The sequence below is a fragment of the Lissotriton helveticus genome, chromosome 5_1, assembly GCF_964261635.1.
Source record: "Lissotriton helveticus chromosome 5_1, aLisHel1.1, whole genome shotgun sequence".
NCBI lineage: Eukaryota > Metazoa > Chordata > Amphibia > Caudata > Salamandridae > Lissotriton > Lissotriton helveticus.
In genome coordinates this window covers 1674742106-1674763536 of record NC_136065.1, presented here as the reverse complement: position 1 = coordinate 1674763536, position 21431 = coordinate 1674742106, and the positions used below count along the sequence as shown (strand labels likewise).

The window sequence follows — 21431 nt, the reverse complement described above, 5'->3', positions numbered from 1 at the left end:
TTGTTCAGCAACCTGGTGCTCAACCAGTTGTTCCGGTTCTTCCCCAATTGCCTCTTCCAGTAATTCCACCTCCACCTCCTTTGCCATCGACTTCTGTACCTCAGTCTCCTTTACCGCCAGTTTCTTTTGCAACTAGCTCTTCTCCTACTGTACTGAATATAATGTCTCCCGTTCTAGTATCGGATTCTCCTACGGCTCGTCAACGATTAGTTGATACTGTTTCCGGTCTCTTGTCCCCTTTCTTTGGGTCTCTTAATTTGACTCCTGCCTCGTCCCGACGGCCATCCCGTAGTCAAATTCCGGACTCTGACGAGCAGATTAAGTTAGACTCTCTCGCTCGTAATTGGATCATGAGTGCTCCACAGTATAGCGTGCGCGATATCCTGGATACTTTTCTTCAGTGGAATGTGCCTACGCAGAGATATGTTTTTAATGTTATGTGTAATACTCTTGTTAAAGGATGGGGAGATATGGATTTGAATTTACCTCCTCAGGGTTTGTTCGATATACAGGATAAATTTGATAAAGGACTTATTGTGGGTTCCGACGTAGAAGATGCCGTCCAAACACTTGTCACTTTTAGGTCTTCCTTTTTCTCTCAAGCTTCTCTCCAACCTGATCCTGCGGTTCGGCGTAAAATGAAACACTATCCTATGCGAGAAGTTCCCCCGGTCTGGAGGGATGCGGTTCCACAGGCAGGCAATATTCCAGGTGTCCCAGCTCATTTCCAGCGTATATGGATGCATGACCCTTGGAAAAGATCGGAAGTTTTGGCGCTTAAACAGTCTTTACCGGACCCTCGTAAGAATCCTCCTGGGTATTATAAAGAGTTGTCCCAGACTGTTGATGCGTGTATCATGAATTTGGCAGATATTGATTTGCTGATGGGAAATGTAGTCCCACAAGCATTATGGGCTCGGATTCGTAGGGAAGACCACGATCAAGCTTTAGGTGGTAATTGGGCTGTTCTAACAGCTGCAGATGCAGCACAAGTAGGTGGTGCTAAACCCGATAATTTGATCACAGAATTGCCTGGTAGAATAATAGCTCTAATGAAAACGATGATGCCTGCCGTGCGTGTTAATTGGGATAAGTTAGCTGCGTGTATACAGAAGAAAGATGAGAGTGTCTCCGATTTCTTTACCCGTTTCGAAGAAACTTTCATCGACCACAGTGGTCAAGATATGACCACTGAAGGTGGACAGCGATTATTATTATTGATAATTATCGCACAAATTGAAAGATTCCGAGAGTTTGTGGGCCGTTTCATCGTCTGCCCAGATATTAGCTACTGCTCATTATTATGAGAATAGGGATAAGGAAGAAAAGGATAAAGTGGAGAAAAAGACTAAAGAATTAAAGACGAAGGTTCTTTTGCAACAAACGTATCCCCCTCGTTCTGCTCAGCGTCAATTACAACAGCCTCCACAGTTTCAGAGATTGTTACAGAAACCTACACCTTTTGTTCCACGACCTTCGTTGGCTCCTAATCAATGTGCCTATTGTAAAGAGGAAGGTCATTTCAAGAATAGTTGTCCGGTTTTATTGCAGCGTAATGGTGGATCGTCAGTGCCACGAGGTCGTGGTGGTTTTCAGTCAGCACCTAGGGCTAGAGGGGGCGAGGTGCGTTGTCTCAGGTACAGCGTTCTTTTCTCCCTCAGAATACTACGAATTATTTTGATCAGCAGAATTCTCAGTCTGCGCAATATTACAATGACGATTATTGTACAGAAAGCGAAAATCCTGATTTTCACACTAGCTAGGACAGCCATGGACAAAGCAAGGGAGTCATATCAGTTCCAGTGGATCAGAATGGGCCTTATGTTGACGTTGTAGCATTGGGTTTTACAGAACCATTTCTTTTAGATACTGGTGCAATGAGAAGTTCTATCATTCATTCCAAACTCCCTGGGGCACCTTTGTCTGGCTTAACAAATGTTTCCGTAGGATTTTCTGGCGCCCCAGTTCGCAACCCAGTTTCTTGTCCTTTGCCTATTTCCATTGGTCCTAATGATTTGGAAGCTCCGCTCATTCTAACGACTGGTTGCGGAGAGAATTTGTTGGGTTTGGATTTACTGAAACGTCTACATGCAACATTGCATTGTTCCCCTTCTGGTGTACATCTTACTTTGGGTGACAAACTGGTTTCTCCTATGTATTTGTCTAAGGACTTGAATTGCGTTCACTTCCTGCTACGCTTTGGGCCACAGGTCCGAATGATGTTGGTTTGCTTAAAATCCCACCTTGTGTGATTACTGTCAAACCCGATGTTAAATTGCCACGCATTCCTCAGTATAAGATTTCCAACGATGGCGAAAGAGCTCTGTTGGCTATTGTTTATGATTTAGTTCAGAAAGGTGTTGTTGAAGAAACGAGAGGAAATGTTTGCAACAGTCCTGTTTTGCCTGTCCTTAAACGTACTGATCCTTCTAAGCCTCCTGTGTACCGTTTTGTGATTGATCTTCGAGAGGTCAACAAAATTGTTGTCCCTCAGTTTCCTGTTGTCCCGGATATTACTGCTTTGCTCACAATGATACCTGCTTCAGCTGTTTGGTTCTCAGTTATTGATCTCAAAAATGCTTTCTTTAGCATTCCTATTGCTGAGGAAAGTAGGGATCTCTTTGGCTTCTCTCTCGGAGGCCGAAGTTTTCGATTCAAACGTGCACCTCAAGGCTATTGTGAGAGTCCCTCTATTTATAGTCAGGCTTTGAAATCCCAGCTTGACGCTTTTTCTTTGCCTCCAGGTGCTACTCTTATTCAGTATGTGGATGATTTGTTAGTGGTTGCCGATTCAGAGGATGTTTGTAAGGATGCGACTGTTTCGCTTTTGCGACATTTGTCTGATCTGCACCACAAGGTGTCACCTTCTAAATTACAATATTGCCGCCAAGAGGTTACCTATTTAGGTCATCTCTTGTCGAAGGAGGGAAGGCGATTGACCCCAGAACGTATCCATGCAATTGCACGTATGTCTGTACCATCCACACAAAGAGAGGTGCGTGCTTTCCTAGGCATTACCTCTTATTGTAGACAGTGGATTCCGAATTTTTCTTTGTTTGCTAAACCTCTGTTGGCACTTACTCTGAAAGATACGCCCCAACCTCTTCCTTGGACTGATGAATGTCAGAAGAGTTTTTCTGATTTACGTACTGCTTTGTGTTCGGCTCCTGTTTTGGGTACTCCAGATTATAGTAAGCCTTTCACACTCTATGTCCATGAAAGAGAAGGTTGTGCGTTGTCAGTCTTGACACAACAATTTGAAGACAAACAAAGGCCATGTGCCTATTATTCCGCTACATTGGATCCAGTAGCCAAGGCATTGCCTAGTTGTCTCAGAGCAACAGCAGCAGCAGCAATCTCCATTCGTCAATCTGCTGGATTGGTGTTGGATCACACTCTTGTTGTTATGGTACCACATGCAGTAGATACTCTCTTGAACAGAACAAAAACGCAACATCTCACGAGTGCTTGTTTGTCTGGGTATGAGTTGACGCTTTTGGCTAGTCACATACACATCAAGCGATGTAATGTTTTAAATCCAGCAACACTGTTACCCATTCCAGATGAGAAAGATACACAAGAACAACATGATTGTTTTCTTCGTACAGAAGAAGAAACTAAAGGCAGAATAGATTTGAAAGATACACCACTTGTGGATCCGGATGGGATCCTATGGGTAGATGGGTCTTGTTTCAAGCTTCCTAATGGCGAGACGACAGCAGCCTATGCTGTTACTACTTTGCATACAGTAGTAGAAACTGCACGCATTACACAGAATTCAGCACAAGCTGCCGAGTTGATTGCATTAACGAGTGCGTGTATGTTGGCAAAAGGAAAAAGAGTGACTGTTTAAACTGATAGCCAATACGCCTTTGGCGTGGCTCATAGTTTCGGTCGTTTGTGGAAGGAAAGAGGATTCTTTACTTCCCACGGCACTAAAATACAGCATGGTCAGTTGGTAACTGACCTTCTTGAATAACTTGCCTTGCCCACTCAGATAGCGATTGCAAAGTGCAGTGCACATAAAAGGATCGCTGATGATGTGGGTCGTGGGAATGCTTTTGCAGATGAGGTAGCGAAAGAAACAGCGAAAGATGTTAAGAGCCGTATGTATGTTGCAGGCCCTGCAAGATGGATCAAAGAAGGAGGTATTTGTGAAGACACAGTAGAAAGTGTGAAAATGATCCAAGAGGAAGCAACTGAGAAAGAATTGAGTAAGTGGAGAGAGAGTACAGGAATGTTGGGCGTGACGGGATGTTGGACGGAATTGTCAGAATATCAACGTTGGCTGTTACCATATGCTTATGTACTACCTGTAGTTACTATGGCGCATGGTCCAGTTCATATCAGTACAAAAGGAATATGCAAGCTTCTGGCTCCAGTATGGCAGAATGAAGGTATCCCCAAATGTGCGGAGAATGTGGTGCAGCATTGTATCGTTTTTTGATGCACAATCCAGGAAAGGGAACACCAACTCCGGCAGGTCATTTTGCTCCCCCTACGTATCCTTTTGAGGTATTACAAATTGATTACATTCATATGGAGCATTGTAATAACCTTAAGTATGTCTTGGTGGTGGTCTGTGCCTTTTCCAGATGGATAGAGGCCTACCCCCTAAAGGACAATACTGCTTTGTCCACTGCCAAAGTCCTCTTGAAGGAATTCTTCCCGAGGTTTGGTTTGCCGCGCATTGTCTGTAGTGACAATGGAAGTGAATTTGTAGGCCAAAATATGCAGAGAGTGTGTGTAGGTCTTGGTATTAGACAGAAATTCCATGCGGCAAACCACCCTCAGTCAGTGGGTTTGGTAGAGTGTTATAATGGCACTCTGAAGCTCAAATTAGCAAAGATTCAGGCCAGCACAGGCCTTTCTTGGCCTGATACCTTGCCTTTGGCACTTCTCTCTACGAGAACAACTGTACACTCTCGTTTGGGACTTAGTCCTTATGAGGTCGTTTTTGGACGCCCAGCCAATGTTTGGGGAGTCCCTCGACATAAAAAGTATTCCGATATTCCATACCCATTGTTGGTTGATTATTTGCATGACCTTACCACTAAATTACGTGTTATTCATCAACAGGTCCAAAACGCTTTGCCGGAGGCTTCCTCAGATCCAGGTCATTCCATTCAACCTGGTGATTTCGTATGCTTAAAGAATTTCCAGAGGAAAAACAATTTGGAACCTCGTTGGGGTCGCCGCGACAAGTGCTTTTGACAACACGTACAGCTGTGAAGGTCGTCGGGAAGAAAAATTGGGTTCACGGCGTGCACTGTAAAAGGGTACCATTGCCTTTACCTTACGACTAGAGGGTCCGAGAAGGCGTTGGTGACAGTGAAAGTGAGAAAGTACCCAGATTTGTACCTTTCAGTAGTGCACGCCTGGACTGGACAAGTTCTGAGAAAGAAGATGACGACGTGTTGCAAGAAGCTGTACCAACACATTTGCGACTGAATACGCCGAATCCAGAGACTTTGTTTCGAGACCAAATGATACCTGGCAAGACACGGTAGAACCTAAGACCTAGGTTGACTAAAGACAATTGAACTTTGTTTTTTCCTTTTTGCTGGTTATATTTTTTTTTATTAAAAGACATTTCCTTTTTCACTATCCATCAAGTTGCAGGTTCACGGTATGAGTCTTAGGCTGTGACCTGAATAGTGACTAGGTCAACAGGACTTGCAGTGTCATAGGAAGGCTAATAACCACAACTAAGTGATCCAGGAAGATTACCGTGAGCAACGCCTTTAGAGAATGGATAATAAAGTGGAAGGGAATGATATTGAGATTGTAAAAAGAAATAAGTATAAGAAATGATTGTTTAGTCGATGTGGCATAGCATTATGTATTCTAGTATGTCTATGTAGTTTATTAGCTTGTGTAGGATGGGTTATCCACACTATGCAGCAAGCACCTGTTCCTACTTCTGTCTCTTTGCCTTCTCCTACTACTGTTTCCCCGCATAAATTCTATACACTCCCAGATCATGAGCAAATCAGGAGAACAGAATATCTCAACAATTCGTTCATCCAGTTACTACATCAGCATCAACTGGTAGTTAACACTACTGATTGTTGGGTTTGTGGGCTTATGCCCCATAACACAGAAAGAGGGATGCCGTATTTAGTCCTACCGTTTTCACATGAAGGTTCCGCTTGGGCTTATCTGGCTATGTTTTCTAATGCATACCAGAATCAACTTCGATATCCTCCTGGTGGTCCATATAATGGTGGAGCAGATTTTAGTCATAGTCCTTTGATAAAGGGAATAGTGACTATGGCTAAAATTGCCAATATTAGTAAGATTCCCGTTGATGAGAAACGAGCATATGATGGTTGGAATGTGACTCGTTACGTTACTAGTCTCTCTGATAAGGCTAGACAAAGAAGATCTTCGCCAATTTGGACCATACCTCATAAAGGTAACCTATGTCTGCAGATAAATGGTCAGAATACTAAGAACAAACAGGAAAAGAGTGTTTGTTCCCATACATACATACATACATCTATACACCCCTGATTTTTTCACCGCTGGTACCATCTCAAGGTACATATTTTGTCTGCCACGATAGAGCCTACACATGGCTTCCCACCTATTTTTCAGGAACATGTTATGTGGCTTTCCCCCGACATATACTGCTCCTTCAGGTCATCACAGAAAGAGATATGGTAGAGGGGTTATTGATTCTAAAGACACAGCTGGACAATAGGGAGGAGACTTTATCAAAGGGTTTCTTCCTTTTTGGGGTCCAATGGCCAATAGCAGAAACATTAGACAACTAGTTCGTGTGGTTGAGGCTACCATAAATGTGACTTCCGGAGCCTTGAGTAATCTGACAGCTGAACCTCAGGCGGATCGTCTTATGACTTTGCAAAACCGAATGGTTTTAGACATTGTCCTTGCAGATAGAGGAGGAGTCTGTAAATTGATTGGGTCTAGTTGCTGCATTTACATTCCTGATAATGCCCCTACAGTATACCAAGCCATCTCTAAGTTACATGTAATTTCCGAGTCTATTCATCAGGACACCGGAGATCGGTCTGTGATGGGATGGTTTTGGGGACTACTGTCCACGTGGGGATGGAAAGTGTTAACTTTCCTTGGAGTGATTCTAGCGATTATTTTTTCTTGTTGTCTCTGTTTGCAGTGTGGCCCGCCATCTGTGGGCTTTGTGCCACCTTGTGTGTTCCAAAGCCTGTGTCACAGAAAACAGAGAATATTAAAATGATGTTGCAGCAACAGCTCAGTGACCTCATGACCATTGACATCGACTCAGACTAACAACGTCCTTTGTGCTTGCCTGAGTAATGGCAAAAGGAGGGGCTGAGGTTCTGTGGTTTTTGACTTCGCTTCGTATCTAGCCGCCATTTTGTATCCAACCGCCATTTTGTGTTACCTCACTCAGGCAGCACGGTGAACGTAGTGTTTTTGCTTTTCCAACTGCTACGTGTCTCTTCTGTTAAAAAGTAACCCCTTGTCCTTGTTTACGAAACCGATGTCAGGGTCTGGCCGAGTTTGTTAATCTATGTCTAGACTGATTAATCCTTGTTTTAGTCCACCGTTTGGGTCCCACCATTCTTTCTTACTTTATCTTATTTGACTGGCCTTCGCTATTCTCTTTGTGTTTTCTCTTATTACACAAACTATCCTTTGAAGCACGCGAACATGTTCTACCACCTGCAAATTGATTTACGGGCACTAGTGTTGATTAACTTGAGGGGAGGAGAGCACACGGGGTCTGAAAGGAGGGCGTGCACAAGATACTTAATAGCTTGTTTTCAAACTTTTCCTATTTGTCAGTTTTGTATGTTTTGGGAGTAGGCATTGTAAATATGTGTACTATAAGCGACTGTGAGCCACGGAGTTAAGTGGCAGTCTCCTGAGAATATACCATTAGGGTACTTCTTGGACAACTGTGCTTAGCTGCAGCTAATAAACTCAATTTTCTACGCCTAACAGAGTGTCTCGTGTCTCTGTCTGACAAGGCAGGTGAACCCGGAGATTATAGGCGTGCCCTGCGCCGCTCGGCCCATAAGGACCGGTTCTCCAAACTCTGGACCATGATTATCAAAATACTGATGTGCAAAACCCAGGACCAGCGCAAGACGGAACACACCAGAACAAAGAGGTATGTTGTGCAGTAGACAACCTGTACCGTTCGAGAGATCTAGATTTGTTTTAAATGGTAGGTTTTTAGGTTGAGCCTGAGAGACTTTTTGTAGTGGAGTAGGGAATAGAAACCCTGCCCACTCTCCGCCCCTATTTGCCATTGGCGTGTGTCATTGTCCGTCCTGAATGCTAGCTTCTGAGTTGTAAATAGGCTTGTTAGTCCCTCCTTAGCACCGCCTCCTCTTCATTTGTCACCTCCCATGGTGACTGGCCCCTTTACTTCGGTTGTTACATGGTACGTGTTATTTAGACAGTGAGCACTATTTTTTTATCCAGTTTCACCTATTGCAGGCACGGCATGCGTCAGTGCCTTCTTTACCCCCCTCCTGCCCTCCCTTCTCTTGGCATGCTTTGTTTAACACCCCCACCCTCCCTCCTGTTGTCCGTGCCTACTCCCCCCCCCCGCTGCCCGCCTTCCCTCCCATTGCTCATGATACCTACCATTTGAAATGCAGTAGGTCTCGCATTTACGCAAGTTTGAGCCATTGGTATTGTAAATGGCAATGCCCTTTATTTATGTTTTGGTTTTTTAAATATAAATAAAACGCATTGTCATTTACAAAGCTAATAGCTTAAACTTGTGTAAATGCGAGACCTATTGCATTGTGAATGCTTGCTTAAGTAGAGTCCCCAGAATTGCTTTACCTATGCCATCCCTCCACAGCCATCCCACAGCACAATGCTTTCCATCCTGCTCCTTGCCTCCAAGTCATCCTGTCTGCTGGTCCACGTATTCTGCAAGAAATCTTCATGAGATTTTTGTCTGTCTTGGCAACGCAACTGTCGCCGACCTCATGTGATCATCCAAAAAAGGGCTATTAGAAGCAGTACTGACAGTTGCATAGGCCCAGCCCATATATTGATCTTCTGCTCTAGAAGCTTTTTCTGGACAGAAGGTATTTGTTTCCCTTTATAAAGGGTGCTGTGTTTCACTTTTCACCGGGTTGAACAATTTGTGCTCAGTACATCAGGTCTGAGATGGATATGGTGACAATCTGGTTCGTCGAATAACTTTGCGAGGTACACACCCAACACCCTCAGTCTTACGCCTACATGCCTAATTCGCCGCTTGGATACCCATGAGTAAATAGTTGTGCTAGACAAATCCATAAACATAACAAGCGTGGTTCTTTGGGAAAAGTTTTGTCAGATGGTGTAGGCCCAATATGTTTATTATGAATGGTTACAACTAAGGCAGTAGGGCTGACATAATTATTGAGAAAAGTGTGTGTTACAGCCAATAGGACTGTCAGGGGGATGTTTTCACACTGTGCTAAAGCACAGGTACGGGAATATTGTTAGATGGATGTTCACAGGTTACTGTAATAAGCAAGAATTTTGGTATTGTATACCCCTTCAGACAAACCCTGGGAAAAAAAGATCTGTTTTGTGAGCATCCCTGTAAATCCCTCTGGGGAGGTTGTATATTGTTTATTGTCAGCTATAATTTTCTACATATTTGTAATTGTATGAATGTATGCCTTGTGGTAATTTTTATGTTCAGGCAAGTGGACCTGAGTTAGCTATGCTAAAAATCCCTTCTGTGAAGGCTCTAGGCCTGATTGGTTTATTGGAAAATTGATGTCAGGTGCCATACGTTTGATAGGTATATTATGAAAAAGTTCACACAAAGCCAGTAGGCCTGACATCTATTGTAAACATACGTAAAAGGTAATAGGCCTTTTAAGGTGCATTGTCTTTACAATGTGTACAAATATTATACACAAGATATTTTGTTTCTATGTCTAATTTTTTACTTATTTTTGGGATGCCATGTGGAGGCAGTTGGATTCTCTTTTTCTATTAATTTGTTTTGAATATGCTTGTTAAGTTTGTGTGTGTTTTATTGTGAATGGGTGAGTGGGTGAATTCAAAAATGAGCAATTGGATGGATTAATAGATATAAGAATGCAAGAATAAGTGAAAGAGTGCATACAGAGTGAATTTATTAGGTGCCTAAAGTCACCATCGACTGACAAGAATCTCTTAGTTATTGGCTAGACCTATTGGCATTGCCTTTGGTGAAAGTGGGTCTGTCACAGATGCTATGGCTTTGGTTTAATGGAAGTTTGATGTGCTTAATGAAATTGTGTTGATAACTTTCTTCTGCGACACTTCTTAATTGGTGTTCCTTCTTTATAGTCTTTCATTGAACACATTCTTTAGTACTGCTTCTTCACTTCATGTGTGTTCTAATGTGGCAAGGGAGTGATGGAGCGAGATTTAGAAATACATTTATTTCGGCTCGTGAAGTTTAAACTTCCATAATAAAATAATATTATTAATAAAGTGTGCGGTGAGAATACTAACCAACCTAGAGTAAAAGTTGCATTATCATGAACACGCGGGAAACTAATATGTGTGCTCATAAATGTGCAATATGTTGCATTTGCATGTGTGTGAAATTAATGAATTAATTCTGTCTATCGTCACGTCAGAACTAAATGCAGCTGTTTATTAATGGCATGTGCCTATTTCTGTGTGCTCATGTTTTGTTTTTCTGTCTTAAATGTTGCACAAATCTGTTTGTTGCTTTATTTGCTTCTGCTAGGTAACATAGATTAATGGGTTAATAATTAGCAAAGGTGGGTGGGTAACAGAATGAACTTTATTTCTTGCATTAATTATTCTTTTGTGTTTGTTTATGCACTAGTTTCTGAAAAAGAGGCTTGAGGCCTAGTTCGTCTTAATGTGCAGTTGGCAAAGTTCTGCTCAGAGAAAGCAAGAGCTTAGTGTGGAAAGTTCCTGCCAAGTTTTAAAAGGAGAAAAATACAAATGTGGTTGTTCAGTGAACTGACTGTACTTTTGGTCAGCGAGGCCAAGGCCAGGAACCGGCAGGGAGATTGTCAAGCTAAGGAAGTCACGGACATTTTTATTCAGATGTTGCAAACTGGAGGAAGCTACGTGACTTGAAAATAAAGGACAATAGACTCTAAGAAAGAGTCGGATTTGGGCTCCAAAGAATGTGATGACATTATGGTCTGTCATTTGACAGCCAATCAGAAGTTCTGAATAGCAGAAACGTATTCAATTTTACTTAGATTAGTTAGTCAGAAAGGTATAAAAACTGTCTCTCTGGGAGGGGGAGCGCTGCTGTTTGCTGACACCAGTTGGGCGTATCGTGCTGTCGGACTTTTCTTGGAGCACGTAAGATTCCTTAGGGCCTTTTGACTTTTTCCTTATTCTTAATGGAGTAAGTGTAGCTAGGGACTTAAGATTTAGGTGATGCCAAACTGTTATTTCCATTTGAATTATGCTATTTGATTTGCTTAAAACTGTCATTACCTCTTGTTAAAATCTCTATATTAATGCTTAAATAAAAAGATTCTAATGCACTTTCTATGAATAAATAGCTAATAAATAAGATTTTTGAAAAACAAGCTGGACTTGGTATTTCATGTGTTTAGGTTACCATTAGAAGATCTATTTGCCTCAGTGGCTTAATTAATTGTAGGGCTTTAAAAAGTATGATGAAGTTGTTTTTCTGCAGATGTATATAAATGTATATTTTGTGAAAAGGTTTATTAATTAGGTCACATGATTCAGTTGCTCAAAATATGTCATGTTAGTTTATGGGCCTTTGTAAAAAAACCTGCGTCGGGTCGGGGACAATCGATATTTGCCCGGCGGTATTGCCTCTGTGACCCTCTAGTTATCTAATCAAATGAAGAGGCAGGCGCTGGAGACTGGAAAGCAGGAAACAAGGTTTTTTATTCTCTCCGGAGGAGAACACAACGAAACGGACAGAAGGTATCGTTCTGAGGTGCTCTAACTGCATCCCTGAGGCCTGGCCTCTTATACACAAGTTTATGACTTTATTGTACATTACACATTCATGTTAAAGCTTTGATGTATGAAAAAGACATTCCCGGAACTCCCTTTGAGCCCGTTCCCACACACATTTACAGTCGAAGTCCCCACCCTAGTCACAACAGGTGATGAGTATCACGCAGCTGGATATTCCGCCGATTCACGGAATGTGGGGGTTTGATCGGATCTCATGGAGTGGGGGCTTTGATCAACCCGGGGATCCTTTGATGGGGGAAGCTTTCTATTGTACGGGGAGGGGCAAGGGATGGTATCGGCAGAGCTGGGTGTCGGCCTGGGAACGGGGAAGACAAAACGGGCACACGGGGAAAAAGGGGGTTTGCATCTAAGGGCCGGAGATCATGAAAGGGAAGCAGGGAGGTGTCGCGCTGGGAACAGGATGGGGGCCTGGGGCAGAGCAGCGCCGAAGAGGGGTTTATGACTCAAGGCAGGTGCAAGCAGGGGGTGGTCAGCGTGCAGGCTTAGTGAAGGCGAAGGGCTATGTCAGGGGCCAGCGGCATGTAAAAGGGTTCGTTCTGATCGGGGCATCTAAGATGGCGGGTGCGCACGACAAAAGTGTGGCATCAGGGGAAGAGGCAAGATGGCGCAGATAATGTTCACCAAAACGTACTAATTTTCAACAGTCCTCCCTTTAACATATTCAAGACATCTTGCTGGTTCATTTTCTATTCGGTGCTACTGTGGTGGGCCTGAGAAAGAAAACGGTAGGAACCCTAGATGAAAAAAGAGTTGTAAACAATACATTTTAACATTTCTAGTTTTTAGGAGGTGGGCCTATTTGATAAACTTTGATAAACTTGTTCAGCAGGAAAGTCATAGGAATGTAATACAAAAACGGTTCTGCATCATAACGTGAACTGGCAGGTTATTACATATTTCAGATTCGGATTGGAGCAAGGATCAATACAATGGCGGCTGGGAGAGAAATGAGGCATAGCAGAAACGGCGATTGGGGATGTCAAATGTTCGAAGTTTAACGAGTTCTCATCATTCTTTGTTGTCTTTCGTTGGCGCTGTTGAGCACCGGCGGTGGAGCTACGGGTTCAGCTCTGTTCTGAGTTCTGCGTTGCAGGGCACGACCTTTTCCTCACGTTTCTGGTCGGAAAGGTCCTTTTCGCTCTGTGTCCTTTGAGGTGATTGTCAGAAAGTTCAAATGGAAGAAGAGCGTACAAAACAGTCCATAGGGTAGGTCAGAGAAAAAGGGGGATGGAGCAAGGCCAAAGTAGGAACAAACTAGGGGAACGAGAGACTTCAAATAGGCGGGCGTGTGACCGAATTCAGAGAGCGGGGACTTGTCGACAGACACTGGACATCGAGCAGGGGCATCAGGTCGACCCTTTCTCTTCATGTTGTCGAAAACAGTGCCTCGTCCTGCAGCTCTTTTCTGTCGTGGTCTCGCCTTGGCTAATGTCGCAGGTGTTCCTTAGTCTGCAGTCAGGCCTCGTGCTCCCACATCCGGTCCTTCTCTCCTCCAACAGCAGTACCCTTAAACAAGTTTGAAAAGACAGTCTTTAGCGAATTTGCAGATGAAGATAATCAAAAAGTCTATTTCTCTCCCAGCTCCAGGCAAAGAATGAAAAATGCCCGTTATGTTAGTGTTTATAACTGGCATATGAATGACCGGTGACGGGTTTGTTGGATTTACTATGACTTTCCTTTACAATTAGTTACTACACAGGTATCTTGCTGAGAGACGAACATGGCTGAACATTTCCTTTCTATTGATGCATCCTGCTTTTCAACTACTACGGGGTTCATTTTGATGATTTCTTTACCTTGGACTAGTCTGTTAACCTTGTAAAACATCATTCTGGGTCCTACGTAACCTTTTACAGCCCGATTACTTAATTAGGAAGGACAGGGGTTTTATGGGAAACAACCAGGGACATAGGAAACTTGTGGTAAGGGCACAAATCGACCCATCTCTCACAACCGGAAATGGGGGGTAGTTTCATAATTCCAGTTTTTGGGCGGCTGATACAGGGGAGGTAACAGGGGTGATCATTTTTCCGGTTTGGGTATTGCGACAATTCGGGGAGGGGAGGGTCGCGTATTCTGAGGTCCTTGTTTTATACCATAGGAGCCGTTGACATGTAGTTCCCTTATTTCGGGCCAGATTAGGGAACTTCTGTCGTCTTACCGGTCCTTTCCCTTACGGCCCAACCTGGGTTCATTGACTTCTAGCGGAAAAGGAGAGGTAACGACGCGGCCTCAGGGTGATTGTATTAAAGACAAGTTTTTGTGCAAATACTGACGGTATTTGAAGCCAATTAGGTGGTGTGCTAGGGGTGGCGGTCTGCCAATTTCGGGGCTAACCACTCGGAAGAGTGGGAGTGCAAACATAGAGGGAGAGAGAGAGAGAGAGAGAGAGAGAGAGAGAGAGAGAGAGAGAGTGCAACGGCAGGCTAAATAGTACACGTGCAACAGAGAGGGTGGCAGTGTATTCAAGAAAGGCTATTTAGTGCATTACACAGTAAAAGGCATTCACGGGTCTGTGTTAGAATCTTGTAATCATGCAGTTTGAGCATTAGACAGGGTAGAGGGGACATGCTTTGAGAAAAAGGAAAGAAGAAAGGAGGTACCATGTTGTCGCACTTTCTCGCATTCTCGGTCCTTCGACCAGTTGGGTCAACGCCTCAGTCACACACACACATTCCCTCATAGTTTCGCGTCATACGTGACATGGGTTCATTCGTCCGGTCTGGTTTAAGGGTGATCACTTTTTATCAGGTTGTGCTAATTTCTTTCGGGTTTGTTCGATACGTGAGTAGTTTGCAGGCGTGCTTAGACACCCCCTTGCGGCGCTAGTCCGCTTCGTGTATTAGACATGGCAAGGCTTCAGATCTTCGCCACACCTCGGCTGTAATCTCTGATGTAACCTGCAGAGGGAGGAAAAAAAGGGGGGTGGGGGAGACAGCATTCGCGCGCATTCAAATACATGGATTCATAAGTCCTTTACTTACCTCTTACTCGTCTTTCCTCCTCGGGGCAGGGTCCCCGGGGATATGGTTTCTGGAGTCGAGGGGGGGTAGTGTGTCCATATAGGTCGTGTGCGGGGAAACGTAAAAAGGAAACCAGAGGTGCCTAGTGCGAGGTATCTAGTCAAAGGATGTATCTCACTATCGGGGTCCTTAAACCTCTTTCAACGCTGTGGCGTTCTAAGGTTCTTCGGTTCTTGGGTCAGCTCCGTTCCCTGATACTTTGGAACGTTGTACTTTATCACATTTACATTATTTCATTTCACCCTCCTTTTACATTCCCTCATTTACACCGTTCGTTTTACCCATCCTTGGAAATCAAGGTCTTCCTCTACGCGAGAGTTCATGAGTCAGTCGCGTACTTTGAAGGCGGGGTGTCGTGTCGTTGATCCGATCCGTCCTCCAGGGCTGGGCAACCATCTTCTTTTAACCTTAAAGAGAGAGCAGAGTAGGGTGCACAGAAAAGAACTTTCCCACCGATCCCACATTTTTAAAATAAAGCATGCAATACCCGTTCATAGTTTCAAAAATTTTATTTTGCAAAATCATTTCAGCATGTGGATTATGAGGGTGCGGTCGTATTTGGCCGGTCGTGGCAATGGCTAAAGTGCGTACAGTGGGGGGTGTCGTTTGCAGCAATAAAAACATCGGAAAGTTTTACTCATTCATTTGTAAGAAACTAAAACATCTATTAATTGGCTGGGGGTTCGGGGGCATTCATTTTCATAATTTAGAAGCATAATCATAATAGTTGTAATCAGATTTCCTATGTGCATACCGTACGTGTGCGTCGTAAACGAGGTTTACATCAGTTATAAAAATATAATACATTGTACATTTGTAATCAACATTTGTAACGGGGATCCTTTCATACTGTTCGTCGAGTGAGTTCTCCTTGTCTTTTCTAGCCAAGTGTACAAAGGATCATATAGAATCTCAGAACATCAAGTTTATATTAGTGCGAAGGAACACCACGAGGTGTTCGTAAGTTCCGATTGATACCAGCGCCATTTTGGGCGGGGCCGGCTCAGTCCGGAAGCAGCATCAGGGGGAAATGTTTCCTATTACTGGCAGTTTGGACCAGAGTCCTTTTCGGCAGTTCTAGAATTCATGCTAACAGAAGGAGTGGCAATGTCATGTTTGTTCGTTGGCGATCAAGGCAGCCGTCCCTTACCGGAAACCTGCAAAGGCCGAAGGTTCCGCCGGGGACCTTTGTATGATCTTCAAGGCTGCGGAGATGCTGTCGGAGATGGGGGTTCGTGCTCCAGGGGGCAAATGTTCGAGTTATATGGCTGGTCAAAGTTACTCTAGTGGCCGGGGCCCGTCTTCCAGCGGACCCAGACGCCATTTTGAGGCCCTACCGGGGCCACTCTCGTCGAGTTTGCAAGAGTGGAAGAGACCCTTCGGAGTGAAAGGAAGAGGTCCCTGTTTTGTGAAAGCGGGACGTTCGGCTGGGGTGCAGCTGTGATGCCCCCACCTGGGGGGCGAGGGAGACTGGTTCGCATCGTCTCCTTCTCCCGGTGCACTCCATGCCGCTCCTTTTCATCGCCCCGCATGAAGGTTTCTCCACATCCGGTGTTCCCCAAGTCCTGTGCTCGGTGCTGTGGGAGTATGGCCACCATTGCACGTTCGGTGCTGCGCAAGTACTGGGGTGCCACCATGGTGTGTTCGGTGCTGTGGAAGTATGGGCACCATCGCCTGACTGGGGGTGTTCGGCGTCGGGCCGGGGGCTGGGAAACCTCCTACCGGTGGAGGTGGGAGAGGCTCGTCCGCGTCGCCTCTCCCTCCCAGCCCAACTTGGACAAATTGTTGTGGAGGTACGTGCAGGACATCCCGCCGTCCAGAGCTGCTGCGGCTGTTACGGAAGAGAAAAGGAAAAAAGGTGCCTCGTTCTCCTCTGGACATGTGGCGGGACTACCTACAACAGCCCGGGCTGCTGGCTCCTGCCTCTCCTCCGGCTCCCCCATACGTTAAGATTTCCTGACCAAGAGTTGGCGGCCGGGCCCGCCTTATATGGGTTGCCGTTGGTTGGGCGTAGCCGTAACCCTGCCCAACTTTGGAAGGTTCCAGAATGGGGGGGGGGCGAATGTTCTGTTTGACTTTCATTTTTCTACAGTTTTACCGTTATTATTCCTTGTTTGTTGTGCTAAATTAAAAGTTCAAGTTCATTAATGGTCTACGGATTTTGTTTTACCATTTCTTTCTTTCAAGGTTGCTTTTATGCTAAGTTTCTGCTAACAGAGGTTGAGTAACACGGAAACACGTGTAGAGGGATGACGCAGATTTGTACATTACATACACACAAACTCAGACGGGGGACAGTACAAGTACGACATACAAAGACCCAAGACGAATATAAAACAGTTATTGGTCATAATTATCTCTTTCCGTCTGTGAATTTGAAACGAGGCTGGGTTCCTGTCTTGACGTTGCCCGACCTAGGAGAACTTGAGCATGCCGCTGAGATTTTCCTGGCGAAATCTGTGCCATCGGGCATAATCAAACGTGGTGGTTCTGTCTGGTCTGTCTATGTAAGTCGGGTTCTTCTTTGTCTCGCGCTTTTTCCCGTACTGCCGGTCTGTCGTTCCTGTCGGCCCTTTGCCTTTACTCACGCTCAGTAGAGTCGGGCATTGGGCTTTCCAGTGTCCGACATACCTACAAAAAGCGCATTGGTCTGGCCCTAAGTCTAGTCGTCTTTTGCACAGTGTCGGGGGATAAGTTGTGGGTAGCGATGTCCTGGGGTTGTCCTGTCGGTATATTTCTCTATTTGGTTTGTCCTCGTCTTTTCTCTGTCGTTGCATAGCCTCTCTGCGCCACATACCGAGACTGTCGAGCATAATTGGCGTTGTCTTATTATTTCGAAGGGCTATTTCTAACGTTTCTATTTTATCAAGGTCAAAGGATCCTGTCAGTGGCCACTGTTTGTCTTGACTCTCTTCGGTATACCTGTGCCACAATTTATTATAGGCTATGGTGACTAATCCATAGTTTATGAACATGTCCTTATTAGGGGTGCCTTCTAGTGGAGCTATATGGTCCACCTCTAATACGCGGTCCGGGCTAAACAGGCTATTTATCAGTGGGGAGAAGACAGACATGACGGCTCGTAATGAGGGACTAAAAAGTCAGCACTGCCTATCTTATCACTAGGTGCAAAGACCGTACAGAATATTTCTATTCGACGTTGTTTGCAGGCAGTGAATACCTCATGGATCAAAAAAAAATGATAATAACCAAACGACCAATAAATAACAATGGGGAGAATGAGTAGGTCCGCAAAGATCTGCGTTACCTACCCTTTTCACTATCTGCAAAAAGGGTGGTCTCTTCCCTGTTTGCAGACAGGGAATCTCCAGGAAACAATAGTTTTGCGAACAACAGTTCAGTTTCAAGCAATTATTGAGTGGGGGAGAAAAAATAAGCACGGTTGCTGCCCTACCTATCCTCCACTGCTTGCAAAGAGAGAGAGCCCGTTGTTTCTCCGTTTGTAGACAGTGAATCTCCAAATAAAATAAAAAGAGCAATACTAGTATTTTTGAACAATCAAGCAATCAAGCAATTATTTCGCAACTTGTCGTGATTACACGACCTTACCCGGACCATGTGGACAGTTTCTTGTCTTCCGAATCCAGCGCCCGATCGTCCTCTTTTTCTCGTATTTCTCACGGCACTCCTGATGGTCCCCAGTCAGGACCGTAGATCACTCGAGAGAGGTCTGTTCGGAACTAGTGAAGTTCGGATGATCGGCTGCCAGACGAGGGTCTATTGGGCAAGAGCTCTCCCGATCGTTGCAGTCGTTCACTCTGTCGTCGGGACCTCTCCCACTGGATCCACGAGTCGCTGATGGGCCCCACGCTTGGGACGCCAATTGTAAAAAAACCTGCGTCGGGTCGGGGACAATCGATATTTGCCCGGCGGTATTGCCTCTGTGACCCTCTAGTTATCTAATCAAATGAAGAGGCAGGCGCTGGAGACTGGAAAGCAGGAAACAAGGTTTTTTATTCTCTCCGGAGGAGAACACAACGAAACGGACAGAAGGTATCGTTCTGAGGTGCTCTAACTGCATCCCTGAGGCCTGGCCTCTTATACACAAGTTTATGACTTTATTGTACATTACACATTCATGTTAAAGCTTTGATGTATGAAAAAGACATTCCCGGAACTCCCTTTGAGCCCGTTCCCACACACATTTACAGTCGAAGTCCCCACCCTAGTCACAACAGGTGATGAGTATCACGCAGCTGGATATTCCGCCGATTCACGGAATGTGGGGGTTTGATCGGATCTCATGGAGTGGGGGCTTTGATCAACCCGGGGATCCTTTGATGGGGGAAGCTTTCTATTGTACGGGGAGGGGCAAGGGATGGTATCGGCAGAGCTGGGTGTCGGCCTGGGAACGGGGAAGACAAAACGGGCACACGGGGAAAAAGGGGGTTTGCATCTAAGGGCCGGAGATCATGAAAGGGAAGCAGGGAGGTGTCGCGCTGGGAACAGGATGGGGGCCTGGGGCAGAGCAGCGCCGAAGAGGGGTTTATGACTCAAGGCAGGTGCAAGCAGGGGGTGGTCAGCGTGCAGGCTTAGTGAAGGCGAAGGGCTATGTCAGGGGCCAGCGGCATGTAAAAGGGTTCGTTCTGATCGGGGCATCTAAGATGGCGGGTGCGCACGACAAAAGTGTGGCATCAGGGGAAGAGGCAAGATGGCGCAGATAATGTTCACCAAAACGTACTAATTTTCAACACCTTGTAAATGATTTATGATTAATGGTGAGTATTGTGGAGTTGGGTAGCGTTGCTTATGGCATATTTTCTATAGGAGCGCTGGATCAGCAGACAGGTTTGGCATTCACACTGTGACGTCTTGCTGTGTTTTTACCTCTTTGTTACTGCTTTTTTTCCTGTTGGGATTCATTAGTTGCATTAATCAGTTAGAGGGTTTTCCTTTATCTGCTTCTTAAATATTTTAATTCCAGAATTATCCTATTCAGTAGGGTGTATGGGCTTTTATTAGTACATGCTGAGGTATCTCATCAAGTCTCTCATGCTTTAATGATGTAATTTGCCATCCTGCGGACCTTAGTCGATCTATCCCACGAATGGTGGAATATAGTGCTGGGATCAACAGTTTCGAACAGCTGACAACAGCTCTCTAAAAAACATCTAAACATGCCTGGGGTATCACTGCTGGGTGCATTCATTTGTGTACATTTTCGAATTTGAAATACTACATGACAGATCTATTATTTTTATCACACGCAATCTGGACCAGTCTAAACATTTGTGAATTTGTGCAAACACTAAAGCTTAAATTGTACCAATTTGAGTCCCCACCACCTCTGTTTTGTGCCAGACACCCCAGGTGTGCAGCATTGCATATGGAATCCTCCAGTGCAAGTTTTTGAACAACCAGTATAAGATGGTTTCATGATTTGTAGGTAATATTCTAATGGATACTTCTAACCACAGATTCCTTACCTTGAGAATACTCACAGATCTCCAGACTGGATCCAGAGGGTTTTTTTCTCGTCAGTTTGCACGTCTCAAGACGTGACTGTGAGAAATTGGGTTGTTGGTTGACTGGAGTGTTAACCCTGCTCAAGCAACAGCCACCCTCCCTGTCAGGGTGAACCACAAAAGTCACTAAATTAACCCGTTCTTAACTCTCTAGTAGCTTGGCACAAAAGCAGTTATGCTTAGCTTAGAGGCAACGTGTAAAGTATTTATACAGCACACAAACAGTAATAAAGTGAAAACACAACAAAAGAAAAATCCCAAAATAATTTTGAAAATAGTGTATACCAAAACGACAAAAATCCAATCAGTAAAACCAGAGTTAAGAATTTTTAAAGTTTAATGTAAAAGCTAGCACCTAAAAGATCAAAGCAGCAACTGCGGACATTTAGTCGCCCGAGACCTGATCAAAGTCGGAAAATATGTCTGACCGCGATGGAGCGCAGGTCGGATACAAGAAGAGGATTAGGCCAGGTCACACTAACAGTCAGACTTAGAAGAACGTTTTGCAAAAATGTCTGAGACGATAAAGTTCAGTAGGGCAAAGCTGCACATGGTGTCCAAGGACCAAGGTACGTTGTCAAGAATCCGCTTGACGAGGTCACAGTGAAGATTTTCACATTCAGACTTGGTCTCTTTTTTGGAAGTCAAAAATCTCCAGCAGGAGGAAGCTGGAGGCTGCAGCCAATGAGGGCTCCACAAGGTTGGACACCTCTTCTGCAAAGAACCGCTGAACAGGATTTACTGCTGCGAAGAAGAACATAGAGGGAGCGCCACGAAGTCAGGCTGATCAGCGATGCACCTTGGGTGGATAGACAAGCTTGTTGGTCCCAGTCTCCTCTCGGTTCTCGGAGCAGTTTTTAACTAAAGAGTTTCTAAGTCCCAGATTTTGGCTTTAGGCTATCTGGGTACCTTTAGCACCACTTCCAAGGGTCCAGGACTTGGGAGGTAC

General features: G+C 44.7%; 1 long non-coding RNA gene and 1 pseudogene across 1 annotated transcript in view; both read left to right on the top strand.

Moving 5' to 3' along the window:
* Window positions 1–21431, top strand: part of LOC144755712 (uncharacterized) — a 146672-nt gene that overhangs the window by 90719 nt on the left and 34522 nt on the right. The window lies entirely within an intron of this gene.
* Window positions 1–21431, top strand: part of LOC144756506 (protein regulator of cytokinesis 1-like) — a 72019-nt pseudogene that overhangs the window by 48588 nt on the left and 2000 nt on the right.